Source organism: Cervus canadensis, chromosome 25 (genome assembly GCF_019320065.1).
Source record: "Cervus canadensis isolate Bull #8, Minnesota chromosome 25, ASM1932006v1, whole genome shotgun sequence".
In the NCBI taxonomy this organism is placed as follows: domain Eukaryota; kingdom Metazoa; phylum Chordata; class Mammalia; order Artiodactyla; family Cervidae; genus Cervus; species Cervus canadensis.
This window is the reverse complement of record NC_057410.1, coordinates 31,452,281-31,469,605: the sequence shown is the minus strand read 5'-3', so window position 1 is coordinate 31,469,605 and position 17,325 is coordinate 31,452,281. Positions and strand designations below refer to the sequence as shown.

At 39.9% G+C, this 17,325-nt stretch overlaps 1 protein-coding gene across 4 annotated transcripts in view; it reads right to left on the bottom strand.

The window, feature by feature from the left end:
* Window positions 1–8,048, bottom strand: part of CEP83 (centrosomal protein 83) — a 136,220-nt gene extending 128,172 nt beyond the window's left edge. For 2 of the 4 annotated variants that reach the window (XR_006265535.1, XM_043447433.1), the window contains exon 1: window positions 7,611–8,047. The gene's annotated coding sequence lies outside the window, so the exon portion shown is untranslated. Of the gene's footprint in view, window positions 1–7,610 lie in introns of all 4 variants that reach the window. The other 2 variants (XM_043447432.1, XM_043447430.1) reach the window with 2 other exon arrangements.
* Between the last annotated feature and the right edge of the window lie 9,277 nt (window positions 8,049–17,325).

Genomic DNA, 17,325 nt, shown 5'->3' with positions numbered 1-17,325 from the left:
AAGAGTAACAAAAGAATATCACTCAGGAAATTCCAAAGGTTTTAGGAGCTCTGTGTCAGCAATTAGGGACAAAGACCAAATATACCCTAAAGGCATACCATATGTCTCAGCAATTCCACTCCAAGGACTCTACCCAAGAGAAATGAAAACATGTGTTCACCCAAACATTTATGCAAACCTTCATGGAAGCATTATTTCCAAAAGTTGAAAAATGAAAACAATGCAAAACATCCATCAACTGATGAATGAATGTGAACATTTATATGAAAGCGATAAAAAAGAACAAAATACTGATACATGCTACACAGATGAACTTCAAAAATATTAAGTGAAAGAAGTCAGATACAAAAGACATTTATATATGTATTTTTTATTCCATTTACATGAAATGTGCAGAAAAGACCAGTGTATAGAGAAAGCAGGTAATTGGTTTGTGGGAGAAGGTCAGGCAGTGGATTGACTGCAAATAAGCCTGAGAGAAATGGGTAGGGGGAATTTAATAAAAACATGATGATGGTTGTACAACTCTACAAACATACTAAAAAACATTGAACTGTATGCTTACAATTGGGTAGAGAAGTTATGTCTTTTGAACTTTAGAAAATGTGATGATTGGACTTCTGTAATCAAGCCTAAGTTCAATTAGCCAAGCAAAAAAGAAAGAATCCAGGTTCTTTTTTTTTTTTTTTTTTAGAATCCAGGTTCTTAGTGATGGCACTGAGCCACTGATTTGACAATCCTAGAATCATCTGTCTGCAAACTTCTTATATGTGAGTTAATGAAATCTCCTAAAGTTAATAATAAAAGGATAAGAAAGTTCTAAGGGATATAAGAATATGTTCATTTCATTATAGAAAATTTGGAATTACCATCTGTAAAGAAATGTATCAAGGAAAAGGCAGGACTTCTGGTGGATCCTGAAGGATAAAAGATGATGATGAGGGTGGAGGAGTGGGGAGAACAGGCAGAAAAGAAAAGTATTTAGAAGAATCTGTAACAGTGGAATGAATAAAAGTTAACATTTAACAAGTGCCCACTGTAACTGAGTCAGGCATTATAACATATATCTTTTAATCCATGTGACTTTTGCAGATAAAAAAAAAAGTTATCGTTTTACACATGAAGACATTCCTCAATGAATGTCTTAAAATAATTTCTTTTTGGACCTTTTGCTGCTGCTGCTGCTAAATCACTTCAGTCGTGTCCGACGCTGTGCGACCCCATAGACGGCAGCCCATCAGGCTCCCCAGTCCCTGGGATTCTCCAGGCAAGAACACTGGAGCGGGTTGCCATTTCCTTCTCCAATGCAGGAAAGTGAAAAGTGAAAGTGAAGTCGCTCAGTTGTGTCTGACTCTTCGAGACCCCACGGACTGCAGCCTACCAGGCTCCTCCGTCCATGGGATTTTCCAGGCATGAACACTGGAGTGGGTTGCCATTGCCTTCTCCTTGGACCTTTTGAGGACCCTAAAATAACTTTTCCAAAAAGCCAAGCAGGTAGTATAAGTGGTACAGCCAAGATTTTAATTTTCTTTTTTTTTTTTTTTCAGATTTTAATTTTCAGTCTCAGGATTTGGGCCCCAAAACATATACTTCTTCCTCTCTGATATGATGCTAACTAAAGACTTATCCCCATTTGCAACTTCAGATCTTTGTAGAGATCATCTTTGCACTGATGAGTTTACATTTACAGAGCTACACTATGTTTCTTGACTAGCAACTTCCATTTAAACAATAAAGTAAATGTGATATGCATTCCCTCCTTAGGTTCCGAAAACCCTTCTTTGGTTTAGCTCCCTATTCTCTTACTCCACCTTCTCATTACATGCTGATATTCACCAGCCCCTGTCTACACCCAGGATCTTAACTAAACTACTACCATGGCTGACAACTTCTGACCCTCTCTCTCCAATTCAGAGAAACTCCTGTTTTCCTTGTCGGATTAACTCCCTCCAGGCCACACTGAATATTTGTTTGTACACTCTCAGATTACTCTTACATTATTCAAATGAGGCATTCCTCAATCATAGTGTATCATGTCTGCAGTTCTAGGTCAGTTGTCCTCCCTACTTGGCCCCAGTGAGAGAAGTTGCTCAGTCATGTCCAACTCTTTGCGACCCCATGGACAGTACAGGCTCCTTCATCCATGGAATTTTCCAGGCAGATACTGGAGTGGGTTGCCATTTGAACACACCCTTATTTATTTACTGTATTTATATTGCAAATAATTATCCATTTCTCCCACCAAAGCTGCTTGAGGCTATGTCTTATTCACAATCTGGTACTCTGGTGTCTAGCACAGTGAAAGACACATAATGAGTACTCAAGTATTAACTAAACCAATGAACAGAAGAAATAAGATTTGCTTTAAATTGCAAGGATAAAATTTCTTAAAGAAATCTTTGGGAATTTATTTTTTCAAATGAGAAAATAGGCCAAGAAAGGTTAAGTGACTTAGTCAAGCTGTGGTCGCCTGAGTCATAATTCTCGTCCCACAAAAATCAGGGTGCCTATCAATTCATGCTTATTGACCTACCCTTCTCAATGAACCTCTAGAAGTAATATTAAAATGTTATCTGAAGAAGAACCATTTCAACTTCATCCATTCCAGCTCTGGCTGGCTATATCAGTTGTAAAGAACTCTGATATTACTTATTATTTACCAGTTTTTCCTGTCTAGAATAGACTAATCTTTAATTGAACCAGTCTTTTCACATGTTCTTCACATGCAATTCAATACATATTTATTTTGCATCTCTATGTGGAAAACATGAAAGCTATGATTTGTCAACACTTAAAAAAAAAAATACATAATTATATTGTATGTAATTTCAGTTTGCCTCCCTTAATGTGATTCAGTTGAGAAAAACAGACTGAATGTGAACACTAGAGATAGGCAGTGCAACTTCACTGGGAAAATCCCTGTAGCCCAAAGCTAACGCTGCCAGTGGTTGCCATGCTCAACCGCAATCGTGTTACTGGGCAACAACTCAAAAGCTAAGACAGCCAGCTCACTAAGAAGCAACTGAATCAAACCAAGATTTATAAAAGGACTCTGAGACTCAACTTTTTAATACCTTTAACTCAAATGACTCTTTGTCATAAGCATCAGATATAAGATTTACAGCAAAACTATTAAAATACCTAGAATTTATTTGAAGACCTATCTTAAGAGTGATAAATGCTTTCCAAAAGAGAATAACTAGGTTTAGGTTCCTCCTAACTCCATGAATTTTAACCCAAAAGTGATCTGAAGTTACAATATACAGAAAACAAATAACTGGACATTTCATGGCTTTCTTTCTGGAATATAGCTCAGTTAAACTTAAAAAAAAAAAATAGTGCTAGACTACAGAGTCTGTGATCTTTCCAGGACCCAGAGAGACAGTCGTGATAGAAAAATATAAAACTTAAGAGAACTGTTAATTTATGAGCCAAATGAAAATACTAACATAATTTCATAAATTAAGTCTTTCCTAGGTAAAAAGTAAAGTGGAAAGGGGCAAAATGAGGAAACACAAAGAGAGGAATGGAAGAAGGCAGGCAGGAGGAAAGGAAGGAAAGGGAGTGGGGGAATTATTTTTTTTAAACCCAGATTCTACTAAAGAAGAACTAGGAAACTGACCAAACTCCCAAGACCACTAGGGAAATAGCGCCAGCATTCCTGAGGGAGTCCTTACAGCTAATACTGTCATGGGAAATTCTCAACTATTCATACTTTCTAGGAACAGAAACTTTACCTCCAATTCCAGTTGAATCCCCTCTTTTTAATCCCCTTTCTTATGGCTGATAGTTGCCCTTTCTCCCTCAGTTACTCTCAAAAGATTTTCGTTTACTTGCACAACACTACAGAAGGAGTACAAATACACATTCCTCATCTCTAATTTATTCAGCAACTCCTATTTGGAAAAGACTAAGGATACAGTTTACTGAAATCTGATGTTCTGCCTCTAAAAAGCTTATCATCTATAGTTAGGAAGGTAAGAGATATATAGAAATGTTATAACAATACAATATAAAGTTTCAAGTGAGCAGGACTGATGAACACATTCTGCAGGACTTCAGAGGTGGAGTGCAGTACATGTTACCACAAAATCTGCCCCTCTGGTATACTGACGGAGTTAAAGGCACCTGAGAAACAGCAGATGCAAGAGGAGCACTCAGACCGTCCTTTTTCTTCCAGAAGGCAGGAGATAAAACTCCCATGTGAAAGGTGCCCTCCCTGCACCAGGAGGAAGGAAGACATTCTTATCACCAGAGACAGTGAATGAATCAAAGCCAAGAAATTTGTACCAACTTGTTAAACTAACCGTTATCTTCCTAGTCACTTCTCCAATTTGCTCCTCTTAGCCCAAAACTCTTTGTTTTGTTAATTTTTCACAAATTAGTTTGTCTAAAAGATACAGATCATCTCTAACTTAGGACCTTTTTGACTTCACAATAGAGCAAAAGCAATTCACTGGTTCAGGCGGTAAAGAGTCCACCCGCAATGCAGACCTGAGTTCAACCCCTGGGTTGGGAAGATCCCCTGGAGAAATAAATGACCACCCACTTCAGTACTGTTGCCTGGAGAATTCCATGGACAGAGGAGCCTGGAGGGTTACAGTCCATGGGGTCACAGTTGGACACAACTGAGCCACTAACACTTTCACCTTTCACTTTCACACACAATTCACATTCAGTAGAAACCGCACTTCGAATTTTTAACTTTGATCTTTTGCCAGCCTGTGACATGCAGTACAGCCCTCTCTCTCGTGATTCTGGGCAGCTGTAGCTCCCAGCAATCAAGAAGGTAAACAACTGATACACTTCCAACCATTCTGGACCCATACAACCATTCTATCTTTAACTTTCAGTACAGTATTCAATAAGTTACATGACATAATCAACACTTTATTATAAAATAGGCTGCATGTTAGATGATTTTGCCCAACCTTGTGGGCTGATATAAGTGCTCTGAGCATGTTTAAGGTAGGGTAGAATAAGGTATGATGTAATTGGGTAGGTTAGGTATATCAAACCCATCAGCTTATGATAGGGGAGGTAACACCACTGTAAGTCAAGGAAGATTTATAGAAGGAGGAGCTAAGATGGCGGAGGAATAGGACGGGGAGACCACTTTCTCCCCTACAAATTCATCAAAAGAATATTTGAACGCTGAGCAAACTGCACAAAACAACTTCTGATCGCTAGCAGAGGACATCAGGCGGCCAGAAAAGGAAGATTAGTAAAAGCTTCCTGCTCTGGTCACTTTTTCCAGTCTTCATTCTCCGTGTACATGAAAAAAAATTTTTGTTTAACTTGTATGCTGTTCTACTGTTAATCTATATCAATTTAATCACTAGGCCCGGCCAGAGACCCTAACGGGGTAGAGAATTTTTCCTCCCTACAGAGTTGAACTTTATAGAGAGCGTACTATTTAGATTTTAGGAAAGGAAAGAAATCAGGTCAGGTAGGGAGAAAGACATGAAGACTGGTAAGGAAAGGAGAAAGCACACAGTAGGTTTAGAGGATGGTCTGGTCAGAGGATAGCTTTTCTATAAAGAACATAAGCTTGAAAAGGCAGAGTGTGATGAAATTCTGAAGAGTTCAGATAAGGAACGTGAACTTCAGTCAATAGTAAAGAGTACTTCTGAAAATTTTTACACAGATTAGACAACTTAAGAAAATTACTTGCTGAGCCTAATACATTATGTATGACAAAGTTAAAACTCATTTACTTTAGGCAGACAGCACCTAGAAAACACCACACATACTAAGAAGTCTGGCCATTCACTAATCTGTTAAGATTTCATTCTTCTAGGCTTCTTAAATTATAACTTCCCATGACAAAATGCTCACTTCTGATTACTAAGGATTTTATCACACAACATGTATGAGTCATTCTGGATTTTTCTCCTTTGCTTGTCTTGCCCAATTCTTGACAATTTCGTTACTTCAACATCAGTATACAGGAAAGGAAAAAGGGAAAGGACTAAAACAAAGTCTACAGATTTTTTAGATAGTCAGGGCATGATGTAAATAACAAAACTTTAAGTTCCAATTCCCATCACTAATAGTCCGACTTCAAAGAAGTCATTCACTTTCACAGTGTCTCAGATGTTCTCACCTTTCTTCCATACTTGATGGGTTACTGCATTCAATATCACCCCAAAAGTGGTCTAAAAACTACCTACCAGCATAATTCATTTTATTGCACTTCATGGTATTGCACTTCACAAACAGTGCAATTTTTTTACATATTATAGGTTTGTGGCAACTCTGCACTGTCAGACAATGGTCAACACTTTTTGGCAATTAAGCATTTTTTAAATTAAGATATGTATATTTTTAGAAATAATGCACACTGCACCCTTAATACACTACAGTATGGTGTAAACACAACTTTAATATGCACTGAAAAATAAAAACAAAAAATTTATGTGACTCACTTTACTGCAGTGGTTTGGAACCAAATCCACAGTATCTCCCAGGTACACCTTACTTGCCAAAGAAATTATATCCTTAAGGGTTCAATGAGTGGAGAAGAATGAGATTATTAGCTAAACTAAGGTTTAAAAACCACCTGTGGGCAGTTAGTGTTTCAATCTCCCAATGCTGTTACCCTAAATTGGTATTACTCTACTACTTGATAAAATTTCTAAATATAACCACACTTCACCTGGTTAGAAAATACTCAAAGGGGAACATCTGACTTACTATGTCCCAAAAAACCAAAGGGTGTAACTCAAATTCATTTTTAACTCTCTGGAGAGTTCTACACAACTCTGAAATTTAAAGCAATCTAATAATTCTAAACAAAATGAGTTTGAAATCGCAGCTCAATACAAAAGGTAGCGTGAACTGCAATCACCTACAGACTGAACCCCTGAATTTAGAAAATTCTGAATCCAGATAATTGTAGGATACATACATTTAAGTATATTCTAGTTGAGTAATTGGACTTGTTTACAAGAGATGTTGCTTGGTAACAGAAGCAATGCTTTAACAACCTACTCAGTTTTAACAACCTACTCAAGTATTTTATGCTCATAGTCCGAACACAGTACGAACTATATACTATATGTGAGAAACTATGAACAAGTTTCTGGTTATCCTAGACATCGTCAAGATTTCACTGAGGCAGTTTCATCATTACAACTTTTGTGACCAAAGGCTTTTAAAATACTTAGAAGGGGCATTTTAAAAGCCAAGTGCCCGTTTATTTTGGTCAAAATTTGGATATTAAGGGCATATTAAAATGTCCATTAAAGCCCAGCATGCACTCAGATATTCTAACGTTATCTCTGTAATGACAGCCAACATCACTGTTAGAATTGTCTTCAGGGTCAACGAAAACGGCAGCGTAATTTTTTTTCGCAAGCGAAACTAAATGTATCACACGTTTAGTCAGTTTTTAAACGGGCTACACAAGCACCACGCTGGAGTACATCAAAAACCCCATAAAGAGTTTCACGTGCAGTCAATCGGCTACAGAACATTCTCCCAGCTTACTTTTCTAACACCCTCTCCAACTGTTCCACGAGAAAAATAACAAAAGAAGAACTCAAGGGCAAGTTGTGAAGAAAAAAGCCATGAGTATTCCAACCTACGGACAAGACAGCGTTACCTACCAGACTCACACACGGTCCTTGCAACGTGCGCACAGACAAGTGACCGGTGTTCTGGCCGCACTCGCCAGGCAGACACCCTCACGGCTCTCTTCCCGCCCCGGCATTTGGGGCTACGGGAGGCGGTCCCGCACGCGGGTTGCTGGGCCCAGCCCGTCACGTCTGACGAGGTCTCGGCTGCCGCTCGTGGCACAGGCTGAAGAGCAGGAGCCGGTCAGCCGAGCGCGCCCCTCGGGCTCCCGACCCTAGGGAAATGTGGGGAATCCCGGGAGAGCTCCAAAGGCACAGAGGGTGGCGGCGGCGATGGAAAAAAAAGCCCCGCTCCTCCTCAGCGGACCGGCCTTCTCAGGGGTGAGGGGCCGGCGCCGAAGTCCGGCCGGGAAGGCACCCCGGGCCCGCCGCCCCTCAAACCCCACAGAGCGGACTCGGTACCGAGACCCAAGGGCGCGCGAAGCAGGAAGTCCCGCCCCCACGCCGACGTCACCCTCGCCGCGGACGCAGGCCGCGGCCGGAGGCCGTTAGAGGGAGGAGACGAGCTGCCCGAGGCGGGAGCTGAGGCCGACAACCGCGGGAACGCCAGGCCCGGGCGGCGCCCCGAGAGGCCTCTGTGAGTCGCCAAGATTCCCAGAGGCGAAAGGAACGCACAGTCCGGGGCCGGCACTTGCTTCAGGGAGCCAGAGTGAAGCGCGCAGTTGAGCGGGAAGCCGCGCTCCCTCGCCTCCTCCCCACGCAGCTCCTCCGGGGCTTTCTTCCAGCTTCCCGCTTGTGCGCTCGGCCCGGCTCTTCACACACTTTTTTCCTGTCTGAGGGCTCGGGTGGTGGTCCTGGCGCCACCGCCGCCTGCCTTCGTGCCCGACCGTGCAGATTTAGAGTCTCGAAGTCGCTGCCTTACGTCGGCCGTGGGGCCTCCGCCCACGAGTGGGGAGCCGGCGCAGCCTGACCGGAGGAAACGGCCAGGTCAGAACCCAGGCCCAGGCGCCAGTCCCCCTCGCCGCCCGCTCCAGATCTCTAAACGTGTCACCACCTCAAGTTCAGGGCCCACTGGGGTACCATTGTGAACGGTTTGTCTCTAGGTGGTAAACTAGAGTTGGAAGACAAATTCTAGGTTTTGAGAATGTCAGTTATAGGCCAAGGGCTGAAATAAGGTAGGACTTCAGCCTTTCAGAACAGGAAGTAGGAGAAATGCTGCCAGCCTTCCCCCTCCGATGCCGCTTGGGTTTTAACTGTCACGACCCTGTGTAGCACCGCTTATCCCCTCCACTCCCCTCCCCAAGGTTAACATTTTCGAGCTCTAGTTATGATTAGAAAAGCAACTGAGATTAGGACCTTTTTTGTGCAAATGAGGAAAGAGGAGTCATTAGATGGGACTGAGGGACGGGTAATAGATGTTAATGGATCACACAGTTGTGGGAGATATATCAGGGAACAAAATACAGAATCCATAAGTGAACTGCTGTGTACACATCAATAATAGTAGTTCACATCCTCTGAGCAATTACATGTCAACTACTGGAGTCCCTTTTCAGATTATCTTATTTCACTCTCTGTAAGATAGATGCAATTATTATTATCTTGATTTTACAACATTACCCAGAGCCTTTACTGGTGACTGATGAAGTCAGTCAGTCTGACTGCAGAAGTCTCAGTTGTATCAATAAACTGTATGTTACAAATCATTGGTCAGTGGGAAAAAGATTATCTGAGGAATGACTAAACATTGGGGACAGGCTATTCAACTATTATATTTGTTAAATACCAGATGAATCAAGAATTTAAATGTAAAGAATGAAACCGTAAAAATACTACAAGAAAATTAAGGAAACTTAAATAATCCTGAGTTGAGAAAGGCCTTTTCTAAGTATGAAACAAGAACCAGAAACCATAAAAGAAAAAAATGATAAAAATTAACCAAATAAAGATTGTAATCTACACACAAATAATAACCAGTGGAAAATCAATGTGTATCATGTGAAAAAAGAAGGAAAAAGATTCCTAATAAAAAGCTCATAGAATATCAATTTTAAAACAACACAATAAAATTGGCAAAGGATATCAATAGGACTTTCTTAAACCAAGAAAAACAAACATCTAATTAACAAATGAAAAGATGTTCAAGTTGCAAACATCCTTTTTGTCAGTGTACACAGTGGAATGGGGATGCAATTACTGTCATGCATTATTGGTGTGAAATTGAAATTGGCACACCAATATTTATCAAAATTTAACATAAGCATTAGCCTTTGCCCCAGCAATCTCATTTTCTAGTCATACACTAAAGAAAATAAAACATTTACAAGGATGTTCCTCACTCCCTTTTTACAATATATGCTTCTAGAAACAGTGTAAGTACCATCACTAGGACACTAGTTAAATATACGATGGTACCTACATACAGAAACCCCTGAGCTGCTAAAAATGATGATGAAATCTGTTTATATGAAAATCTGTCCATAGCACATAAGTTTCTTTTTACCCCTAAAGTACAGTTTAGCATTATTCAGTTCAGTTCAGTCGCTCAGTCATGTCCGACTCTCTGAGACCCCATGAATCGCAGCATGCCAGGCCTCCCTGTCCATCACAAACTCCCGGAGTTTACTCAAACACACGTCCATCGAGTCGGTGATGCCATCCAGCCATCTCACCCTCTGTTGTCCCCTTCCCCTCCTGCCCCCAATCCCTCCCAGCATCAGGGTCTTTTCCAATGAGTCAACACTTCGCATGAGGTGGCCAAAGTATTGGAGTTTCAGCTTCAGCATCAGTCCTTCCAATGAACACCCAGGACTGATCTCCTTCAGGATGGACTGGTTTGATCTCCTTGCAGTCCAAGGGACTCTCAAGAGTCTTCCCCAACACCACAGTTCAAAAGGATCAACTCTTCAGCGCTTAGCTTTCTTTATAGTCCAAGTCTCACATCCATACATGACCACTGGAAAAATCATAGCCTTGACTAGATGGACTTTTGTTGGCAAAGTAATGTCTCTGCTTTTTAATATGCTATCTAGGTTGGTCATAAACTTTCCTTCCAAGGAGTAAGCGTCTTTTAATTTCATGGCTGCAATCACCATCTGCAGTGATTTTGGAGCCCCAAAAAATAAAGTCTGCCACTGTTTCCACTGTCTCCCCGTCTATTTCCCATGAAGTGATGGGACCAGATGCCATGATCTTAGTTTTCTGAATGTTGAGCTTTCAGCCAGCTTTTCACTCTCCTCTTTCACTTTCATCAAGAAGCTTTTTAGTTTCTCTTCACTTTCTGCCATAAGGGTGGTGTCGTCTGCATATCTGAGATTATTGATATTTCTCCCGGTAATCTTGATTCCAGTTTGTGCTTCATCCAGTCCAGCATTTCTCATGATGTACTCTGCATATAAGTTAAATAAGCAGGGTGACACTATACAGCCTTGACGTACTCCTTTTCCTATTTGGAACCAGCCTGTTGTTCCATGTTCAGTTCTAACTTGCTTCCTGACCTGCATATAGGTTTCTCAAGAGGCAGGTCAGATGGTCTGGTATGCCTATCTCTTTCAGAATTTTCCACAGTTTATTATGATCCACACAGTCAAAGGCTTTGGCATAGTCAGTAAAGCAGAAATATATGTTTTTCTGGAACTCTCTTGCTTTTTCAATGATCCAGCGGATGTTGGCAATTTGATCTCTGGTTCCTCTGCCTTTTCTAAAACCAGCTTGAACATCTGGAAGTTCACGGTTCATGTATTGCTGAAGCCTGGCTTAGAGAATTTTGAGCATTACTTTGCTAGCATGCGAGATGAGTGCAATTGTGCGGTAGTTTGAGCATTCTTTGAGATTGCCTTTCTTTGGGATTGGAATGAAAACTGACCTTAGCATCATTAGGGAAATGCAAATTAAAACCATGATGAGATTCCATTACATGCACTAAAATCAAAGTCTAACAATAACACAAATATTAGAATTTGAACCAGCTAGAATTCATACATTGCTGGTGTGAGTTTATAATAGTAAAAACACTTTGAAAAACTTCTTGGCAGTTTGTTTATAGTTAAATATTCATCTAACCTATTCATGACCCAGCAGTTTCAGTTTTAGATAGTTATCAAAGAGAAATGAAAATGTTCACAAAAAGACAAAGTTTAAAGCAACCTAATTCATAATAACTAAAAACTAGAAACAACCCAAATGTACATCAATAGGAGCATAGATAAGCAAATCATATATTTATACAATAGAATGCATGTGCTTGCATGCAAAGTCGCTTCAGTCATGTCTTTGTCTGACTCTGAGACCCTACGGACTTAGCCCACCAGGCTCCTCTGCCCATGGGACTCTCCAGGCAAGAATACTGGAGTGGGTTGCCATTTTCTCCTCCTGGGGACCTTACCCAGAGATTGAATCCATGCCTCATATCTCCGGCATTGGCAGGCAGGTTCTTTACCACTAGCGCCACCTGGGAAGCCCCATACAATAGGATACAACACAGCCATCAAAACAAATAGCCAGTATGCCTAACAACATGGATAAATCTCACAGATATCTTAGTTAAAGAAGAAGCCAGGCCCAGTAGAGTGTGTGCTATATGGTTCTATTTATGTGAAATCCAAGAAAGACAATACTAATCTGGCATCAAAAGTTGGCTGCACAGGACAATGGCAAGGCGGATATAAGAGAACTTTCAGGAGTAACGGAAAGGATCTATATTTTGCTGTGGTTACACAAGTATACATACAGTTATCAAACCAAAATGAAATGTCTGAGAACAAAGTTGGAGGACTAAAGCTACAGTAATTAGTAAATTAATAGACAAATAGATCAATGCAGCAGAATAGGCAGCCCAGAAACAGACACCCATAAACTTAATCAACCTTTGACAAATAAGCAAAAACAACACAATGGAGCAGATAGTCACTTAAACAAATGCTGCTAGAACAACTGGACATCCACATGCAAAAATATGATTCTGGACACAAACCTTATACCCTTAACAAAAATTAACTCAAATCACAGACCTAAATGTAAAACACAAAACTATAAAACTCCTAAAAGATAACATAGGAGAAAACCTAGATAACTTTGGGTATAGTGATGTCTTTTTAAAATTTTATTTTCATATTTATTTTTAAGTATAATTAACCTACAACACTTGTGTTAGTTCTAGATGCACAACATAGTGATTCAGTATTTCTATACATTACAAAATGATCACCATAATAAATCTAGTTACCATCTGTCACCACACAAAAGTTAGTACAATATTCTGGAGTTTATTCCCATACTATGCATTCCATCCCCATGATTCATTTATTTTGTAACTGGTGATGCCTTTTTAGATAAAACACCAGACATCATCCATGAAAGAGATAATTGATAAATTGGACTTCATTAAAATTAAAAACTATGCCCTGCAAAAGACAATGTCGAGAAAATTAGAAAACAAGCCACAGACTGGAGAAAACATTCACAAAAGATGCACCTGATAAAGCACTATTATCCAAAATATACAAAGAACCTTTAAAATTTAATAATAATAAAATAATCTGATTTTAAAATCAGCCAAAAACCTTAACAGACACTTCAACAAAGAAGATAAACAGATGGCAAATAAGTATATGAAAAGATGGTCTACATCATAAATCATCATGAAATGCAAAGTAGAACAATGAGATACTTCTACACATGTATTAGAATGGCCAAAATTCAGAATACTGTTAACACCAAATATTGACAAGGATGCGGAACATCAGAAACTCTCATTCACTGCTGATGGGAATGCAAAATGTTAGAAACTCTTTGGAGGACAGTTTGGTGGTTTCTTAGAAAACAAACTCTTACCATATGATCCAGCAATTGCACTTCCTGGTATTTATCCAAAAGAATGGGAAACTTATGTTCCCATTAAAACCTGCACACATATGTTTTAGCAGCTCTATTCATAATTGCTAACATTTGGAAGCAACCAAGATATCCTTCAACAGGTGAACTGATAAACTGGTACATCCAGACAATGGAATGCTGCATGCATGTATGTGATCAGTTGTGTCCAAATCTTTGCAACATCATAGACTGTAGCCCACCAGGCCCCTCTGTCCATGGGATTTTCCAGGCAAGAATATTGGAGTGGGTTGCCATTCCTTCTCCAGGGGATCTTCCTGATTCAAGGATCAAACCTGTGTCTCCTGCTTGGCAGGTGGATTCTTTACAATTGAGCCACTTGGGAAGTCTGTGTTAATTATATCACAATAAAATAGATATAAACATTTTAAGGTGCTAATAAAGATGAATTTATTAACTGAAATACCAATGTCTGCTAGCAAGGTCTCTTTCTTCCTTATATCAAGATATCCAAAAAATATAACTACTAATCATAAAGTTGTTTGATGCACCCATATTCAGAACAAAGGAAAGAATACCGTCCAGAGGGGTAAATCCAAACTACAGAAAAGCTTGATAAGCTATCAAGTGATAACAAATGTCTTTGTTTACTATGGCAGATAAAGAAATAATGGCTATAATAATGAAGGCTTTGATAATCATGGAGCTAACAAAGTTCACATTACATGTACATAAGTGGAATAACAGGGTCCTTAGGAACTTAATAGAAAATAGTTTTATAAGTTTAAATTTTAAATGAGAGAAGTGAGGACGTGGAATATTTGATTAAGAATGAGTGATTTAGGATATGGGAATTCTTTTGATGAAAAGCAGGCATTCCAGTATTGCTTTTCACATTTAATGTTTTGTTGCCAAAGCCAGAAATAACGTAGAGGAATAAGCTTGTATTTCAGAATGTCAAGGAAAAGAAGTTGTATGTCATATGGCTCAGTGGTAGACAGAACTATTTTTGTATTCTTAAAATTTCACATACCTTATTTCTCTTCTCTTCTTTCCTATTTCTCTTTCATCACGCTACTTTTCTGTCTTGTTTTCTTTCATCTTATTTGTTTTTTTCTCTTTTTCCTCCTTTACATCAGGTTAACTTTAGTTTCATGATTGACCTAAGAAGCCATTTTAGGCATTTTTACACTAATTTTACTCCCATCCCCTATGAGATCTTAAGCCACAGATATCCTGTAAACCTGTTTATGTACTGGAGGGCCACAAACCACTGTAATATGGAAGGTTTTTTGCCCATTGAGAATGCATTCTCCAGATAATAAGTTCTTTGGGGGGAAGGACCATGGGGCTTTCCAGGTGGTGCTAGTGGTAAAGAACCCGCCTGCCAGTGCAGGAGATGTAAGAGACCCAGGTTCAATCCCTGGGTGGGGAAGGTCCCCTGGAGAAGAGCATAGCAACCCACTCCAGTATTCTTGCCTGGAGAATACCATGGACAGAGGAGCTTGACGCGCTATGGTCCACAGGGTCGCAAAGAGTTGGGCATGACTGAAGCAACTTTGCCAACAAACAAAAACAAAAAAATCATGTTCTGTTTACTACTGTATGTTCTGTGCTTAATATATAATAACTTGGGGCATAGTAGGCAATAAATAATTAGATGAATATTTGTTGAATTAAATGTGAAATTGATCTCTGCTACAGACTTGTCAACTACACTAAAATTCGTGGATCTTTTTCAGATGGTGCTACCTACTACTGACTACTCCACAATCCCTCCACATTCCAAGAATGTCTTCCCGAGACTATATCCTTGTGACTTGATGGAAACTTGGAAAGCATTATAATCACAAGAGCAATACTTTTGCAGCCAATTCCAAGAGCAGATTACTTATACAGGAGCTAATTTCATCTATCATAACTGATTTTTCTCTTTAGCTTCAGTTTCAGAAGGTGATCATTTCCTAATTTTTTTTCTAAATTCTGTGGCTGTACAGCCTCTTTGGTCCTTAAAACCCCACTATTCAAGTTGTATCAGTTTCAATTGAGAGATTAGAAAATGAAAAGAAGATGAAGGCACTGTAGGAGAGGGAGAAAAGGGTAAACTTTTCTGTTTCCTAATTGTTTTACCTGAACAGTTTTTCGAGCTAAAGTTTTGTGATCTTGATGACTATGTTCTTGAGTGGTTCTCAATAGAAGCATTTTGGTAATCTGTGAAGGTGTCATTAGTTACCTCAAGATGGGGACAATACCACCAGCATTTGTGGGTAAAGCCAGGGATGCTAAATATCCTGCAATACATGTGACTTTGATCAGTCCAGGTCCATGGAAAAGGAGACATCAAGAGATTTGTTGAGGAAAATAGCTATTAAGAAAAAAAGGAAAGAGGAGGCAGGAGGCCAGGAGTGCCCTTAGGCTGATGCAGTTCTGCTACCTATGAAACAAGAAAGAGCTGCCATTCAGCTCTGAGAAGTCTTGGTTGGACCAATGAGGAGCCTCCAAACAAAGACTGACCATTTGAAGGGTTTCCCATTTGGGTGGGCGTGGCCTGGCTCTAATACCAGAGCTGTGCTCAGTCTTGATGCGAAGCAGTTCAGGGAGGACGAGGCTATAACATAAATGCTGTGGTGAGTTCCCAAGGTATAGCACTAGAAGACTGCCAGCTAACTATAACATTCACAGCAGTTTCTCTCCCTCTGTATCTCTGACTCTCTCTAGAAAGGAAATAAAAATGACACCTTACTTAGAAACCTTTGCCTGTAAACAGGAGAACAAGTTGATAATAAATAAGATCATATGAGACATGCCACGGTGGCAGATCCCTGAACCTTCTTAAGGTTTATCTCCTACCCTCTGGATGCATGTATCTTACTGAGGCCTCTAGGATACAAGCCACCTATTGCTCATCCTACCCATCAGTATATTATAGGTGTAATATATCAATGTGACGTTCTGCAGGGTGTCCAGACAGTCCAGATCCCTTCAGACTGTATTAAAATAGAGGCTAGAAGAGGTAACATAGTCCTTGGATGAAGCTGGAAATAAGTTATCTCTTTCACATCAATGTAAACTGCTTCTTATCCTTATTTTTGATTGGAATATAAAAAAATGCATTCACCAAATCAATAGTCACATAACATGTACCTAAGGCCTTACTAATCTGCCCTAGCAATGACAGCATGTCCAACTCAGCTTGAATTGAGACTACTACTTGGCTGAGCTTGCTGTGGTAGTCTACATCACTCTGTGGGATTCAGAGCAACACTAAATACCACCATCTCCTCTGGGACACAGTGTAAGTTTTCATTATCTTAGCTGGGCTGAAGAACGATTTTAAAGGCCTCCGTGGCTGATTGTACACTACAATATTGTAAATATTGTAAAGTAATTAGCCTCCAACTAATAAAAATAAATGGAAAAACAAACAAACAAAAAATAAAGGCCTCTAGTTGCTCTTCTTCACTATGGCAGCTCCTACCCAACAGCCTAACAACCTAGTACTTCAACTGCTAATTATGTCTATTGGAATTACATACCCAGGGACCAGGGAAATGACCAGCAGGTAAGTCTGCAGACCCAATGAATTCTCTGTAAACCAGACTTTAGCTAGGACTCTATTAGCTGCTTCTGTAATCCCCTGCTCTAACAGGAGCGATGATGACATTTTGGGTCTCCGGTTATCAAAACAATTAGAGCCTCGCTCCAAAGCTCCTTGAAATGACTGGTCACTACCCTTTCCTCATCGTAAATGCCTTAAGTAAATACCCTGGATCCCTTTGGGGAATGACTGAAGAAATCATTACAATATAGTATGCACAATGCTGCAGAGTCCTTCTCCTAAGGACCCAGACACTTCTTTATAGTCAGTAGATTCTAGATCTGAAAACTGGCTCAAATTCAGGAACTGAGCGACATA